The following is a 13,284-nucleotide window of genomic DNA, read 5'->3' on the forward strand; positions in this document are numbered from 1 at the left end:
TCCGAGTGCTTCGCAGGGTAAATCCGGTAGCCTATGCCCTTGCGCTTCCTCCTGGCATGCGGATCTCCAACGTGTTTCATGTCTCCCTGTTGAAGCCACTGGTGTGTAATCGTTTCACTTCCTCGGTTCCTCGGCCTCGTCCGGTCCAAGTGGGCAATCGTGAGGAATATGAGGTGAGCAATATCCTGGACTCACGTCTGGTCCGCGGTCGGTTGCAGTTTTTGGTCCATTGGCGTGGTTATGGTCCAGAGGAGCGTTCCTGGGTTCCCTCCGCAGATGTCCATGCTCCTGCCTTGCTCCGAGCCTTCCACGCACGCTTCCCTCAGAAACCGTTTTGTGCTCCGCGGAGGAGGGGCCCTTGAGGGGGAGGTACTGTCATGGTCTTACCTTCTTGCTGTTCTCCTTCGTTTGACATGTGCTGGCGGCCATCTTGGTTTCTGGGTTTCTTGTAGCCTTCCACCCTGCGGCTCCTCCTTCCCACTGGGAGGAGCTGGATGCCTAGCTCATATATATAGGAGGTCTGTGGCTTCAGTTCCTTGCTTGGTCCTCTTGTGTACACATGCTTCTAAGACTGCTGCTGCTTCTGGTTCCTGATCCTGGCTTCGTCTGACTACCCTGCTGGTTCCTGATCCTGGCTTCGTCTGACTACCCTGCTGGTTCCTGATCCTGGCTTCGTCTGACTACCCTGCTGGTTCCTGATCCTGGCTTCGTCTGACTACCCTTCTGGTTCCTGACCTCTGGCTTCGCAAAGACTCTGCTCGGTTTCACCATCCGTTTGGACTTTTGCTTTACAGCTTTATTTTCAATAAAGCCTTCTTATTTTCTCTTATCTCTTGTTGTACGTCTGGTTCATGGTTCCGTGACACTATGCCCCCGCTGTCAGGTGGGAATGCCATCAGCAGCGCGTCTACCAGAACAATTCAGCACATGTGCCAGGCAAGGGATGTGCATCAAACCGGCAAGGCCCAGAGTTGCTACAAGATTTCACCCGTTATCGCACACCACAAGGCCGGGCTTGAGGCTCAGCGGCACCAACCACTCATCAGTCTGTTGTTCCATGCGCATCCACAGCTCCTGCGCGGTGTGGGTTTTTTCCTCCCAAACAGTTTAGTTTCAGAACAGCCTGCTGTCGTTTCCCCCGGCTATGCTGAAATTGGTGGTGCAGTGTTACACTGACCGGATGAGGAGGCAGTAGAGGAGGAAGCGGAGTAGGAGGAAGAGGCAGCAACAGGATGGAACGAAAAACGTCCTGCAATCCTCAGTGGCGGTAGGACATGCGCCAAACTTCTATCCGCCTCAGGCCCAGCCGCCACTGCATTTACCCAGTGTGCAGTTAGGGAGATATAACGTCCCTGTTGGTGCTTACTGGTCCAAGTATTGGTGGTTATGTGGACCTTGCCACAGATGGCGTTGCGCAGTGCACACCTGATTTTGTCCACCACTTGGTTGTGCAGGGCAGGGATGGCTCGTCTGGAATAGTAGTGGCGGCTGGGAACCATGTACTGTGGGACAGCCACCACCATAAGGTTTTTGAAAGTCTCCATCTCCACCAGACGAAATGACAGCATTTCAAATCCAGGAATTTTGAAATGCTGGCATTCAGGACCAGGGATCGTGGGTGGTTTGGGGGGTAACATAGTACATAGTAACATAGTACATAAGGCCGAAATGAGACATTTGTCCATCCAGTTCGGCCTGTCATCCTGCAAGTTGATCCAGAGGAAGGCAAAAAACCCTGTGAGGTAGAAGCCAATTTTCCTCACTTTAGGGGAATAAAAAATTCCTTCCCGACTCCAATCAGGCAATCAGAATAACTCCCTGGATCAACGACCCCTTTCTAGTAGCTATATCCTGTAATATTATTACACTCCAGAAATACATCCAGGCCCCTCTTGAATTCCTTTATTGTACTCACCATCACCACCTCCTCAGGCAGAGAGTTCCATAGTCTCACTGCTCTTACCGTAAAGAATCCTTTTCTATGTTTGTGTACAAACCTTCTTTCCTCCAAACGCAGAGGATGTCTCCTCGTCACAGTCACAGTCCTAGGGATAAATAGATGATGGGATAGATCTCTATACTGACCCCTGATATATTTATACATAGTAATTAGATCTCCCCTCAGTCGTCTTTTTTTCTAACGTGAATAACCCTAATGTTGATAATCTTTCAGGGTACTGTAGTTGCCCCATTCCAGTTATTGCCCTCCTCTGGACCCTCTCCAGCTCTGCTATGTCTGCCTTGTTCACTGGAGCCCAGAACTGTACACAGTACTCCATGTGTGGTCTGACTAATGATTTATAAAGTAGTAGGAATATGTTCTCATCACGGGCATCTATGCCCCTTCTGATGCAACCCATTATCTTATTGGCCTTGGCAGCAGCTGCCTGACACTGGTTTTTGCAGCTTAGTTTGCTGTTTATTAAAATTCCTAGATCCTTTTCCATGTCAGTGTTACCGAGTGTTTTACCATTTAGTATGTACGGGTGACTTGCATTATTCCTTCCCATGTACATAACTTTACATTTGTCAGTGTTAAACCTCATCTGTCACTTATCTGCCCAAGCCTCCAATCTATCCAGATCCCTCTGTAGTAGTATACTGTCCTCTTCAGTGTTAATTACTTTACACAGTTTAGTGTCATCTGCAAAAATTGATATTTTACTATGCAAGCCTTCTACAAGATCATTAATAAATATAGGGTACTTCCTCTTTCTCTCCAGTGTTTGGGGGATGGACAGCTGAACGCTGCCATGGGACATTGTGGAGATGCTTGGTGATGGTGGTGGTGTTGCTGTCACATCCTCTGTTTGCAGGATGGAAGGTGCCACTGTCACTCCAGAGGGGGAGGAAGAGGCCGAGACCGCAGCAGAAGAGGGAGCAGGAGGAGCCTGAGATCTTTCGTGGTTTTTCAGGTGTGTACTCCCAGGCAGCTCGTGCTTTGCATGCCTGATCATGCAAGTAGTGCTCAGGTTTAGAACATTTATGCCTCCCTACAGGCTCTGATTGCACAGCGTGCAAACCACTCTCATCTTGTCGTCAGCACATTGTCTGAAGAACTGCCACACCAGGGAACTCCTTGGAGCTGGCTTTGGTGTGCTCAGTCCCTGAGTGCGGTGGGCAGTAGCAGGCGTACTGGCTAGGGGGACAGACACTCTGCTTTTGCACTTTGCGCCCTCTTTTGCTGTGTGGCTGGTGCTGTGTGACCACCACCTCTTCCTCGACACTGCACATGTCACTCGCATGATCTTGATTCCATCAAAAGCTTAGGGCAAGGACCTCAAAGGTAGTATTTTCCGAAATACTACCTGTACCATGAGCCACACAATAAAGGCAGCAGGAGATTAGGGAGATTAACAAGTGACTCAAGAACTGGTGTAGGAAGGAGGGGTTTGGGTTTCTAGAGAACTGGGCCGAATTCTCTCTTTGCTACAAGCTCTATCGTAGGGATGGGCTGCACCTCAATGGGGAAGGGGCAGCTGTGTTGGGGGAGAAGATGGCTAGAAGGTTGGAGGAGTGTTTAAACTAGGGACTGGGGGGGAGGGTAATTATGTTATAGGATGGGAAGTTAGTGCAGATAGAGACCGGGGGCAAGGTAATAGGACGGGGAGGAATGGAAGGAGGGACTAGAACAGTTCAGAAGGAAAGGTATAGGGTAAAAAATATGCATAAACCTCTCAAATGTATGTATACTAATGCCAGAAGCCTGACTAATAAAACTGGGGAACTGTAATTAGTGATGTGTGAGGAGAACTATGACATAGTGGGAATAACTGAGACATGGCTGGATGATAGCTATGACTGGGCAGTTAATGTTCGAGGGTTTACAGTCTGTTTAGAAAGGATCGTCAAAACTGGAGAGGGGGAGGGGTCTGCCTTTATATAAAGTCCTGTCTAAAGCCCAGTCCGGGAAGATATAAATGAGGGACATGAGGCAAATGCGGTGCCAATATTCAAAAAGGGTAAAAAAACAGAGCCCGGAAGCTATAGGCCGGTAAGTTTAACATCTGTCGTGGGTAAACTGTTTGAAGGCTTTCTAAGAGATGCTATCTTGGAGTACGTCAATGAAAATAAGCAAATAACGCCATATCAGCATGACTTCATGAGGGATCGGTCAAGTCAAAGTAATTTAATCAGTTTCTATGAGGAGGTAAGTTCTAGACTTGACAGCAGTGAATCAATGGATGTCGTATATCTGGACTTCTCCAAAGCATTTGACACTATGCCGCATAAAAGGTTAGTATATAAAATGAGAATGCTTGGACTGGGAGAAAACGTCTGTATGTGGGTAAGTAATTGGCTCAGTAATAGAAAACAGAGGGTGGTTATTAATGGTACACACTCAGATTGGGTCACTGTCACTAGTGGAGTACCTCAGGGGTCAGTATTGGGCCCTATTCTCCTCAATATATGTATTAATGATCTTGTAGAAGGCTTGCACAGTAAAATATCAATTTTCGCAGATGACACTAAACTGTGTAAAGTAATTGACACAGAAGAGGACAGTATACTACTACAGAGGGATCTGGAGAGATTGGAAGCTTGGGCAGAGAAGTGGCAGATGAGGTTTAACACTGACAAATGTAAGGTTATGCACAGGGGAAGGAATAATGCAAGTTACCCGTACATACTAAATGGTAAAACACTGGGTAACACTGACATGGAAAAGGACTTAGTGGAACTAAGTTGTAAAAACCAGTGTCAGGCAGCTGCTGCCAAGGCCAATAAGATAATGGGTTGCATCAGAAGGGGCATAGATTCCCGTGATGAGAACATAGTCCTGCCACTTTACAAATCACTAGTCAGACCACACATGGAGTACTGAGTACAGTTCTGGGCTCCTGTGAACAAGGCAGACATAGCAGAGCTGAAGAGGGTTCAGAGGAGGGCAACTAAAGTAATAACTGGAATGGGGGGACTACAGTACCCTGAAAGATTATCAACATTAGGGTTATTCACTTTAGATAAAAGACGACTGAGGGACAATCTAATTACTATGTATAAATATATCAGGGGACAGTACACAGATCTATCCCATCATCTATTTATCCCCAGGACTGTGACTATGACGAGGGGACATCCTCTGCGTCTGGAGGAAAGAAGGTTTGTACACAAACATAGAAGAGGATTCTTTACGGTAAGAGCAGTGAGACTATGGAACTCTCTGCCTGAGGAGGTGGTGATGGTGAGTACAATAAAGAAATTCAAGAGGGGCCTGGATTATTTCTGGAGGGTAATAATATTACAGGCTATAGCTACTAGAGATGGGTTGTTGATCCAGGGAGTTATTCTGATTGCCTGATTGGAGTCAGGAAGGAATTTTTTTCCCCTTAAGTGGGGAAAATTGGCTTCTACCTCACTTTTTTTTTTTTTGCCTTCCTCTGGATCAACTTGCAGGATAACAGGCCGAACTGGATGGACAAATGTCTTTTTTCGGCCTTATATAATATGTTACTATGTATCATCTTCCACCCACTCTTCACCCCTGCCCCCCTGCTGGTCTGGCACACTGCAGAAAGCCGCAGCAGTTGGTACCTGTGCATCGTCATCATCATCAGAGACGTGCTGCGGTGGTCCTCCCATGTCCACATCCTGCAACATAAGTGGTTGGGCATCAGTGCACTGAATCTCTTCCACTTCTCGGGCAGCATAAGAGACTGCTGCATGACTTGGGGCTCAGACTGCTTGGCTGATTTGCAAGGGGGTGAGGTGAAAGACAGATGCCCATGGGCTGCAGGTGCCAACTCTGCGCTTTCAGCAGGGGACCGGGTGGGAGACAATGTGAAGGAACTGGAGGCACTGTCAGCAATCCAATCTACTACCACCACAACTTGTTCTGGCCTCACCATTCTTACACCGGTATTCGGGCCTACAAAATAACGCTGAACGTTCTGTCGCCTACGTGCACCTGAGAAAGGTGTTTTATTTGGGCGTTTAGCTGGCACAGATTGACCACGTCCTCTCCCTGCAACAGGAGCTCCACCAACACCAGCAGCACCATGACCAGGGCCATTTGATGCTCTCCTCATTGTTTGAGGTCACCCACTGAACTAACAGACAGATTAACTATATTAATTTCCCTGTCATGTATGCAGTGCAGGTGTACCTCACACTAACAATGGGTATGTCACCCACCGATCTAACAGACTGATTAACTATATTAATTTCCCTGTCTTGTATGTAGTACAGGTGTACTTCACACCAAAAATTGGTATATGTCACCCACCGAACTAACAGACAGATTAACTATTATATTTTTGTGTCAGGGGTACAAAGATGGTGCATTGCACCCACAAAAAATCACTATAGGTCACCCTCAGAATAAATAGCCAGATGAAATTCCTAACACTGTCCCTCACTTCAGCTGTCTGCTTCCTGTCGCTGCACTACTCAGAGCTGATGGGCGGTACTACACGTGATCCAGCTTGTATAGAGGCTGGGTCACATGATGCACCGGCCAATCACAGCCATGCCATTACTAGGCATGGCTGTGATGCCTTCTAAGTGCCCTGCAGCCTTTCAACAAGCTTTATTAAATGCCTGATCACCGAACTCGAACCCGAACTTTTGCGGCAAAGTTTGTGTTCGGGTCCAGGTACTGGAACTCTCAATGTTCTGTACGGATCTGAACTTTGCAGTTCGGGATCGCTCAACACTAATTAAGACCGGCGTCTAAAACGCCGGTCTTAATAAATGTGCCTCTAATTTTATTTTATTTTTTTTGTGAAAAAAACATACTCATCATACTATATAGTGCTAAAACCTGTGACTGGCGGCAGTGGTCTCATGCATTATACAGGCAAGTCATCGCTGCAGATGAAAGCACGACATCCTGGGAGTTTGGGACAGTGAATATACTTTTTTCATTATTATGATAGCTTTCCTAACTTTTTCAGAAATAAACTTTAACTCAGACAACCTCATAGATAACATGTTTCTTCAGCCACCATTACAGGATGCTTATGAGCTATTGCAGCACGCCAGACCTGCAGGGTAGTGCGATAGTGAGGTCACGGTTATGGGCAATCGAGGGTTACTCACTTTTTGGAGGACCCTGGGCAGGCATGCGGCAGTGAAGGAGAGGTAGACACAAGTTCCTCTGGGGCACACTCTGTATGGAGAGACCTGGCCTGATGTTGGGTGAGGTGCCCTGGATGTTGCAGGTGTTTTGAGTGCCTGAGGCAAGGTCCCTTTAAGGATCGTGACGCCAATGCCTGTAACGGTGGCACACCGATTGGTAGGAATAGTAATAGAGGTACACAGCTGGTATGGTAAACCAAACGTTGCTTTACTTGGAAACAGTCCAACTTTGTACATACAGATGATAATGATGATGCAATCCCTTGTAGCAATACTCCACAAGCAGGTTTACTTCACAATATGGCAGGTATAATCTTGCAAGATACTTGGAGGGTATAAAGTTGATGCTTAGCAGAACTATGCTGCACTATCCCCTTCAGCTATTCTAGCTGGCTGGATCCCAAGGCCCGGATGCCTAAATGGTGGCTTTAATCCTTGGTAATAAATCCTTCCTCCAGTATTGGCTCTTGCTTTATGTTAAAATCCCTCTGCTCATCAAGTTACTTATCTGAACTTGTTGTATTGTCCTTTCTGTGAGGGATGCTGCAGGTTGCTCCCAGGAGGCACATCTCTTCTACTGGGGTAATCTTCTGAGCTAACTGAGGCTCACTTTATCTACAGGCAGGCTAGAGTTCTTCACTAGCCTCCTGGTAGTAGCTAGCAGCCTGGACTATCAAGCTGCATGTCAGGAGGAGGCCCTCAGCATATCTCTGGCTGGTGCCTTCTCACTTCTGTCTCCACAGACTCCTGACTACAGACCTAACTCCTCCCTGTCTGGGCCTGAACATTTATACTAGGGGCTCCCTATCTCCCTCTAGTGTCTAGGATGCCTAACTACACCCTAATAGGCCTGCTATGCATGAAACAGGGAAAACATTGCATACAAAAGCACATAGAAAATACATTAAAGTACATAGTTAAATATAATATTACTGTCCCTTGTGAGCAGAAGTGACACGTGAACCAATTGACCCTTGTGTAGTGCCCACGCCTACCTAGTGGGACACTACACTATCCGCATACAAATGAGGCTTGTGCACATGGCTGAGCTCTGTTCACAAATCTGGAAAGGCAGTGTATGTAAGCTACATGGCTGCTTAGTACAGAGACAGGCCTAAGTAGGCCTCTGCTTTACTTTACTATCCCCCAGAAAAAGGAGGAAAAACAAGCAATCCCTATAAATTCCTTTCTCTCCATCTCATCTTCAAACCATTTCCACCAATCTGCTTATATTATTTGAACCTATGTAATTCAAACATGGATTCCAAGTTTTGAAGGGGTTTTCCGTTTTCTAGATGTTGATGACCTACCCCAGGATAGGTCAGATTGGTGAAGGTCCGATACCCGTCACCCCCACTGATCAACTGTTTTCGGTAGCTGCTGGAGGAGGAAACAACACAGTGGACAAAACCGGAACTAGAAAGCTCTGTCTACTTTGAAGTGTTTGTGCAAGCCTACTGCAGCTCAGCTGCCATTCGCTTTTGTTGACTTTGCGTGGCCAAAAAAATGTGCTCAAATTATGGCACCCTAAAAAAAAAAGATTGCACCAAATGTTATGGAAAATGTGTGCCTGCCGAAGACCTAACGTCATTACTGTAAGGAGCTTATGCATACAAATAGTGAGCACAAATAGATGTTCGATTTACACATTTACTTAAAAGGGAACAGTTCTCATTATAAGAGGATATTAGGGAATTAAACAGAAGTAATCTGCACTTGACAAAACAGGAATGTGAGGAGGAAAACACAGGGACAAAAACTCATTGTATACTATGCACTAACAGATTAGAATCTAATATTATAGGGGTAGTCCGTGTGTTAGAAAATAAAAAAGCCCTCCGTTCTAGCACTGCCACTCCCAGCAGTCCGCACGAGACCCAAAATTATGGGGATCTATTCTTGGTCACAAGACCGCTGCAGCCAAACATGGCCTCTGTGGTCATACGTGCAAGAACAGCACATCACTGCAGTTGATATTATACTGGATCATCAACATCACACAAAGTGAAACTTCTTCCCTCCTAGATATTCCATGATCAACTGTGAGTAGTATTATTGCAAAGTAGAAGAGTTTAGGAACCACAGCAACTCAGTGGCAGACCACGTAAAGTTACAGAACAGGTTCACCGAGTACTGTGGTGCAGTACTAGGAGAACGCTACCTGCCTGACTGCATTGTGTCAACTGTTAAACTTGATGGAGAAGACATAATGCTATGGGGCTGTGTTCAGAGGTTTGCCTAGGCCCCTTAGTTCCAATGAAGGGAAATCTTAATGCTTCAGCATACCAAGACATTTCGGTCAATTGTACAGTACAGCAGAGATTGTGATTCAAGAAGCAGAATACATGAAAAAGAATACAAGGTTCATATTCATTTGAATAAATATAACTTGGACAGTTCCAAAAAGCCTTTCGACATTTACGGCATACCCATGTCCTATGGGTATGCCATAAATGCTTATTATGTGTGCTATGTACATCAGGGACGCTCAACTATGAGGAGACTTCGTTTCTTACAAGTTATTACAATTTATTTTAAAATGTTCTGCTTATGAACCCAGACTGATGAACATATGAGAATATTGCTGCAGTTGATCAATAATTCATACTCAAGATCCTGTGAACTGGATTATAAGGCCCATGGAACATAAACTGCCATATTATCTGTTCCTTCAAAGTTCAGAGTTCTTCTGATTCTTAGCACTGCCTCAGCCCTCAGGGGACATTTTTGCTGAAGTTTGTGCACCTTTTGTTAAGATTTTAAAGTATAAATTCCGTCACTAGTTGATGCAACACTAGTATGGTAAACTGGTAGTTACAGTATAGTACCTTTTGATAAGCCATTCATTAAAATCTAGGCCCAGAGGCATAACTACAAACTCCTGGGCCCCAAATCCAAAATCCATAACAGGGCCTCCTACTTACCATGTGGTAATATTGATGTCTAATATGGCAGAGGTGCTTGTAGACACCCAACTCAGGTCCAGATGACGATGCTATCTCTGCACCCGATAGCTGCACCCACTGGCCCATATTTCTCAGTCCACCCATGTTCGTGCCACAGAAACCAGCTTGTGCACTACATACAATGCCAAAAAAGCTGCCTTCAAAAATAGTCAATAAAGTGGTGTTTTATCGATGGGGAGAAAATAGCGAATTGTAAACACTGATAATAATTCACAAATGCCTCACTCTTCACAAAGAGCTACAAGGGAAAAAAATACAAAAGGAAAACATGTTGAGGATATTTCATGGAGATTCTGTATCAAAAATCCACAGCGAGTGTATAAAACAGTGCAAGGAAATAGGGTTCTAGAAAAAAATTTATCCAATGCAGAAAAAGTGCACCAGGCCCTGAAAACTGATTTAATGGAGGTAACGTGAGACTGAACTGCAATACCAAATATAGTCCATGGACAAGAGTGGCATACTTTCTGGAAAAAAGTAGACACATGCTTCCTTTACTAAGCTTACATCTGACTGCAGCTGTAATTTACCAGAAAGACTGTAACTCTAGGTGTGAACTTCTACTTTCCTGTCCTGACTTCAACCCCAAGTGACTAGCTGGGTGTGAATGTACAGTATTTATTTCTCCCCTAGGGCTAATTCAGGGCATTTTTTTTACCCTTATTTTGTAAAAGGGCTCATGTTCACTGGTAAAGAGCTGAACACACTCAGTGCGCTGCCGTACCATGGTGGCAGATGTACCAAGACTGGTACGTCTTAGTCAAATATCTGTTGGCCTGTTGGCTCTCTGTCAGCCCCAAACTGAAATGTACGTCAGCTATGAGCCGGCATAGATTTTAGGGATAATTTACTCCATTTCCCTGGCATAAACAATGATAAATTTGTTGGGTCGAGGGTGATCTCTCTCCTTTCTGCTAAGCCCCATCCACCTTTTTGAAAGGTGCCATGAGCGGTGGACATTCTCAAAAACCTCACAAATTGTATAAAAAAATGGTGTGTGCCCAAATTTGCAACTTTGTTTACACTAGAAAATTTGCACACAGGCCATAGCCCAAAGATGTGACAAGTGATTAAGAGGCCTACACCTCTCTGGCAGATCCATTCCACCTGACAGTTGACTAAGACTGGCCTATGAACAGGGGCAAATTGGCCATAGACCTTAAAGGGAAATCTCCAGGTGGGCTGATGCCCAGGGGGCCGCCTGAGCCCTCCTCACAGCCGGCCAGTGGAAGTTTTTGGGGATGTATTTTGTGCTGCTGCTGGCAGTATTTTGTGATGACTGTGGTATTTGGCTCTGTTGGGGTGGTATGGTATTGCTGGCCTTACCTTCCATCAATTTGGGCCCAACTACAAAACAGGGCCACTTTTAGTATTTTTTTGCAGGGCCACTTTAAGTTCCCAGTCCACCCCTGCCTATGAAACATCGGTATTAGTAAATCTGACCCTTCCTCCCCTGGAAACAACACTTCTAGAAGAGAAGAATACTTCTAGAAGAGAATACCACCTTATATGCAGAGTCCAGTGGAACAGGCCATGTTTCGGAGGCATAAAATTGGAGGCATGCAAACACAAGGAATCACTATTATGATTCCATACCACGTCCTTGAGCCCTAAGGCTAAAATTTCTTTGGCTTAATTTGGTTCATTTTGATGGCAGAGAATGTTTCTTTGGAAAAGCTGATCTCTAGTTTAAATTTGGAGGCTAATAATCACAATGCTGATAACTAAAAAAAAACACTCCTGTACACAGTGACCACAATAGGAGCTGTCAAGACACCAAATTGTTAACAGCTAAACGAAAAGATGAAAAATAATAATGAGCTGTCAGACATTTGTGCAAAATGTTTCCAAGTTAATATGAACTTTTGTGGCTTATATGGAATTCTCTCTTGGAAAGTATATTGTAAAAGTAACAAACATGCATATAGCACAGGTGCCCAACATATACTGCACTGCTATGCATATGAAGGAGGCACATCTACCATACAAAAGGGTGCCATGTTATACTGTAAGTGTGTAGCAGACACACTTCTTCTCACCTGGGGCTGACACCTGTTCCCCCAGTCCCACTCTCAGCCCACCCCTCTCATATGTAGATTGCGGGACTTGTTCTATCAGGCACATCCACACAGAGTGGATCTCTTATCACATTCCATTCAGAATAAGACAAGCAGAACATTTCAATATGCACTGCTGGGAAACATCCATGTAAGGATAGGAGAAAAACCAGTTATGAGGATCCTCCTCCCAAAGAAGGCCTCAGTCACAGACAAGTGTCGCCCAGTGTATCTCGTCCTCCCCCACCTCCCTATCAGCCCTCCACTCTCTATGGCAAAGAATGTGCAGAACTCTGAATGAATCCTCTTGATCTAGAAGGAGATCACAATGATGACTGTTTTCCGCCGTATTATTTTATATGTAAAAACTTCTTAAATGAATCAATAACTTGGATTAACTACATTGATGAATAAACAGAAGCAGGCAGCATTCAGGTTCGAGCTTGAGTTGGATGCACAACTTTTCTTTTGTCTATTTCCTGCCATATGAATCCTGAATTCCAAGCAGCCACACGGGTAAGAAAGTATAAAAGAATTCATGCATAATGAAATCTACCAACCTCCCCTGCACCCAGCCCGCTAGATCCAAGATACGTGAGGGGCCTGCAGATGACCCCTGCACTGCCACACTTACCTTAACACTGCACAATTGTCACACGTCATATGCACCGTGTCTCTAAATCGGGGGATTTTCAGCAAGAAACTCTCTGATTCAGCCACTCCCCTGATTACCTAACAATATAATCTGGAGCCAAATAAATTCAATCACATGCTCCGAGCCGTGAAACTTCACTTAACCAGTGATCTGCTCCGGGCACTTCTACAATGGGGCTAAACTCCATGAAAACTTCATATCGTAGGAGCCTCACGCTGCAGGGGACCGCACCTTATAGAGTAGATTTCTATCTCTGCCCCCCCCCCCCAGTTTTTGCACTGCTTTGCAGGAACGTATACATGTAGAGAGGTCACAGCCCTCCTATAAAATGAGTGCAATACCCCAGATAGGGTATCTACAATTGTTTATTATGTATTGTTATATCATATTGTTTTCTGTATGCGTCTTATGTTTCAGAATGATAATGTATGGTTAGCATAAGGAATGGAATTAACCATTCCATTCCTCCACTTTTGCTGGGAGCGGGCTGGTCCTACACCAGGAAGGGGAGCTCTAGAGTTCCAGA

General features: G+C 45.2%; 1 protein-coding gene across 1 annotated transcript in view; it reads right to left on the bottom strand.

The window, feature by feature from the left end:
• Positions 1-12,778, bottom strand: part of PC (pyruvate carboxylase) — a 495,508-nt gene extending 482,730 nt beyond the window's left edge. Inside the window, exon 1 of the mRNA XM_040410263.1 lies at positions 12,738-12,778. The gene's annotated coding sequence lies outside the window, so the exon portion shown is untranslated. The remainder of the gene's footprint in view (positions 1-12,737) is intronic.
• Positions 12,779-13,284: the final 506 nt, after the last annotated feature.

Source organism: Bufo bufo, chromosome 10 (assembly GCF_905171765.1).
Source record: "Bufo bufo chromosome 10, aBufBuf1.1, whole genome shotgun sequence".
NCBI lineage: Eukaryota > Metazoa > Chordata > Amphibia > Anura > Bufonidae > Bufo > Bufo bufo.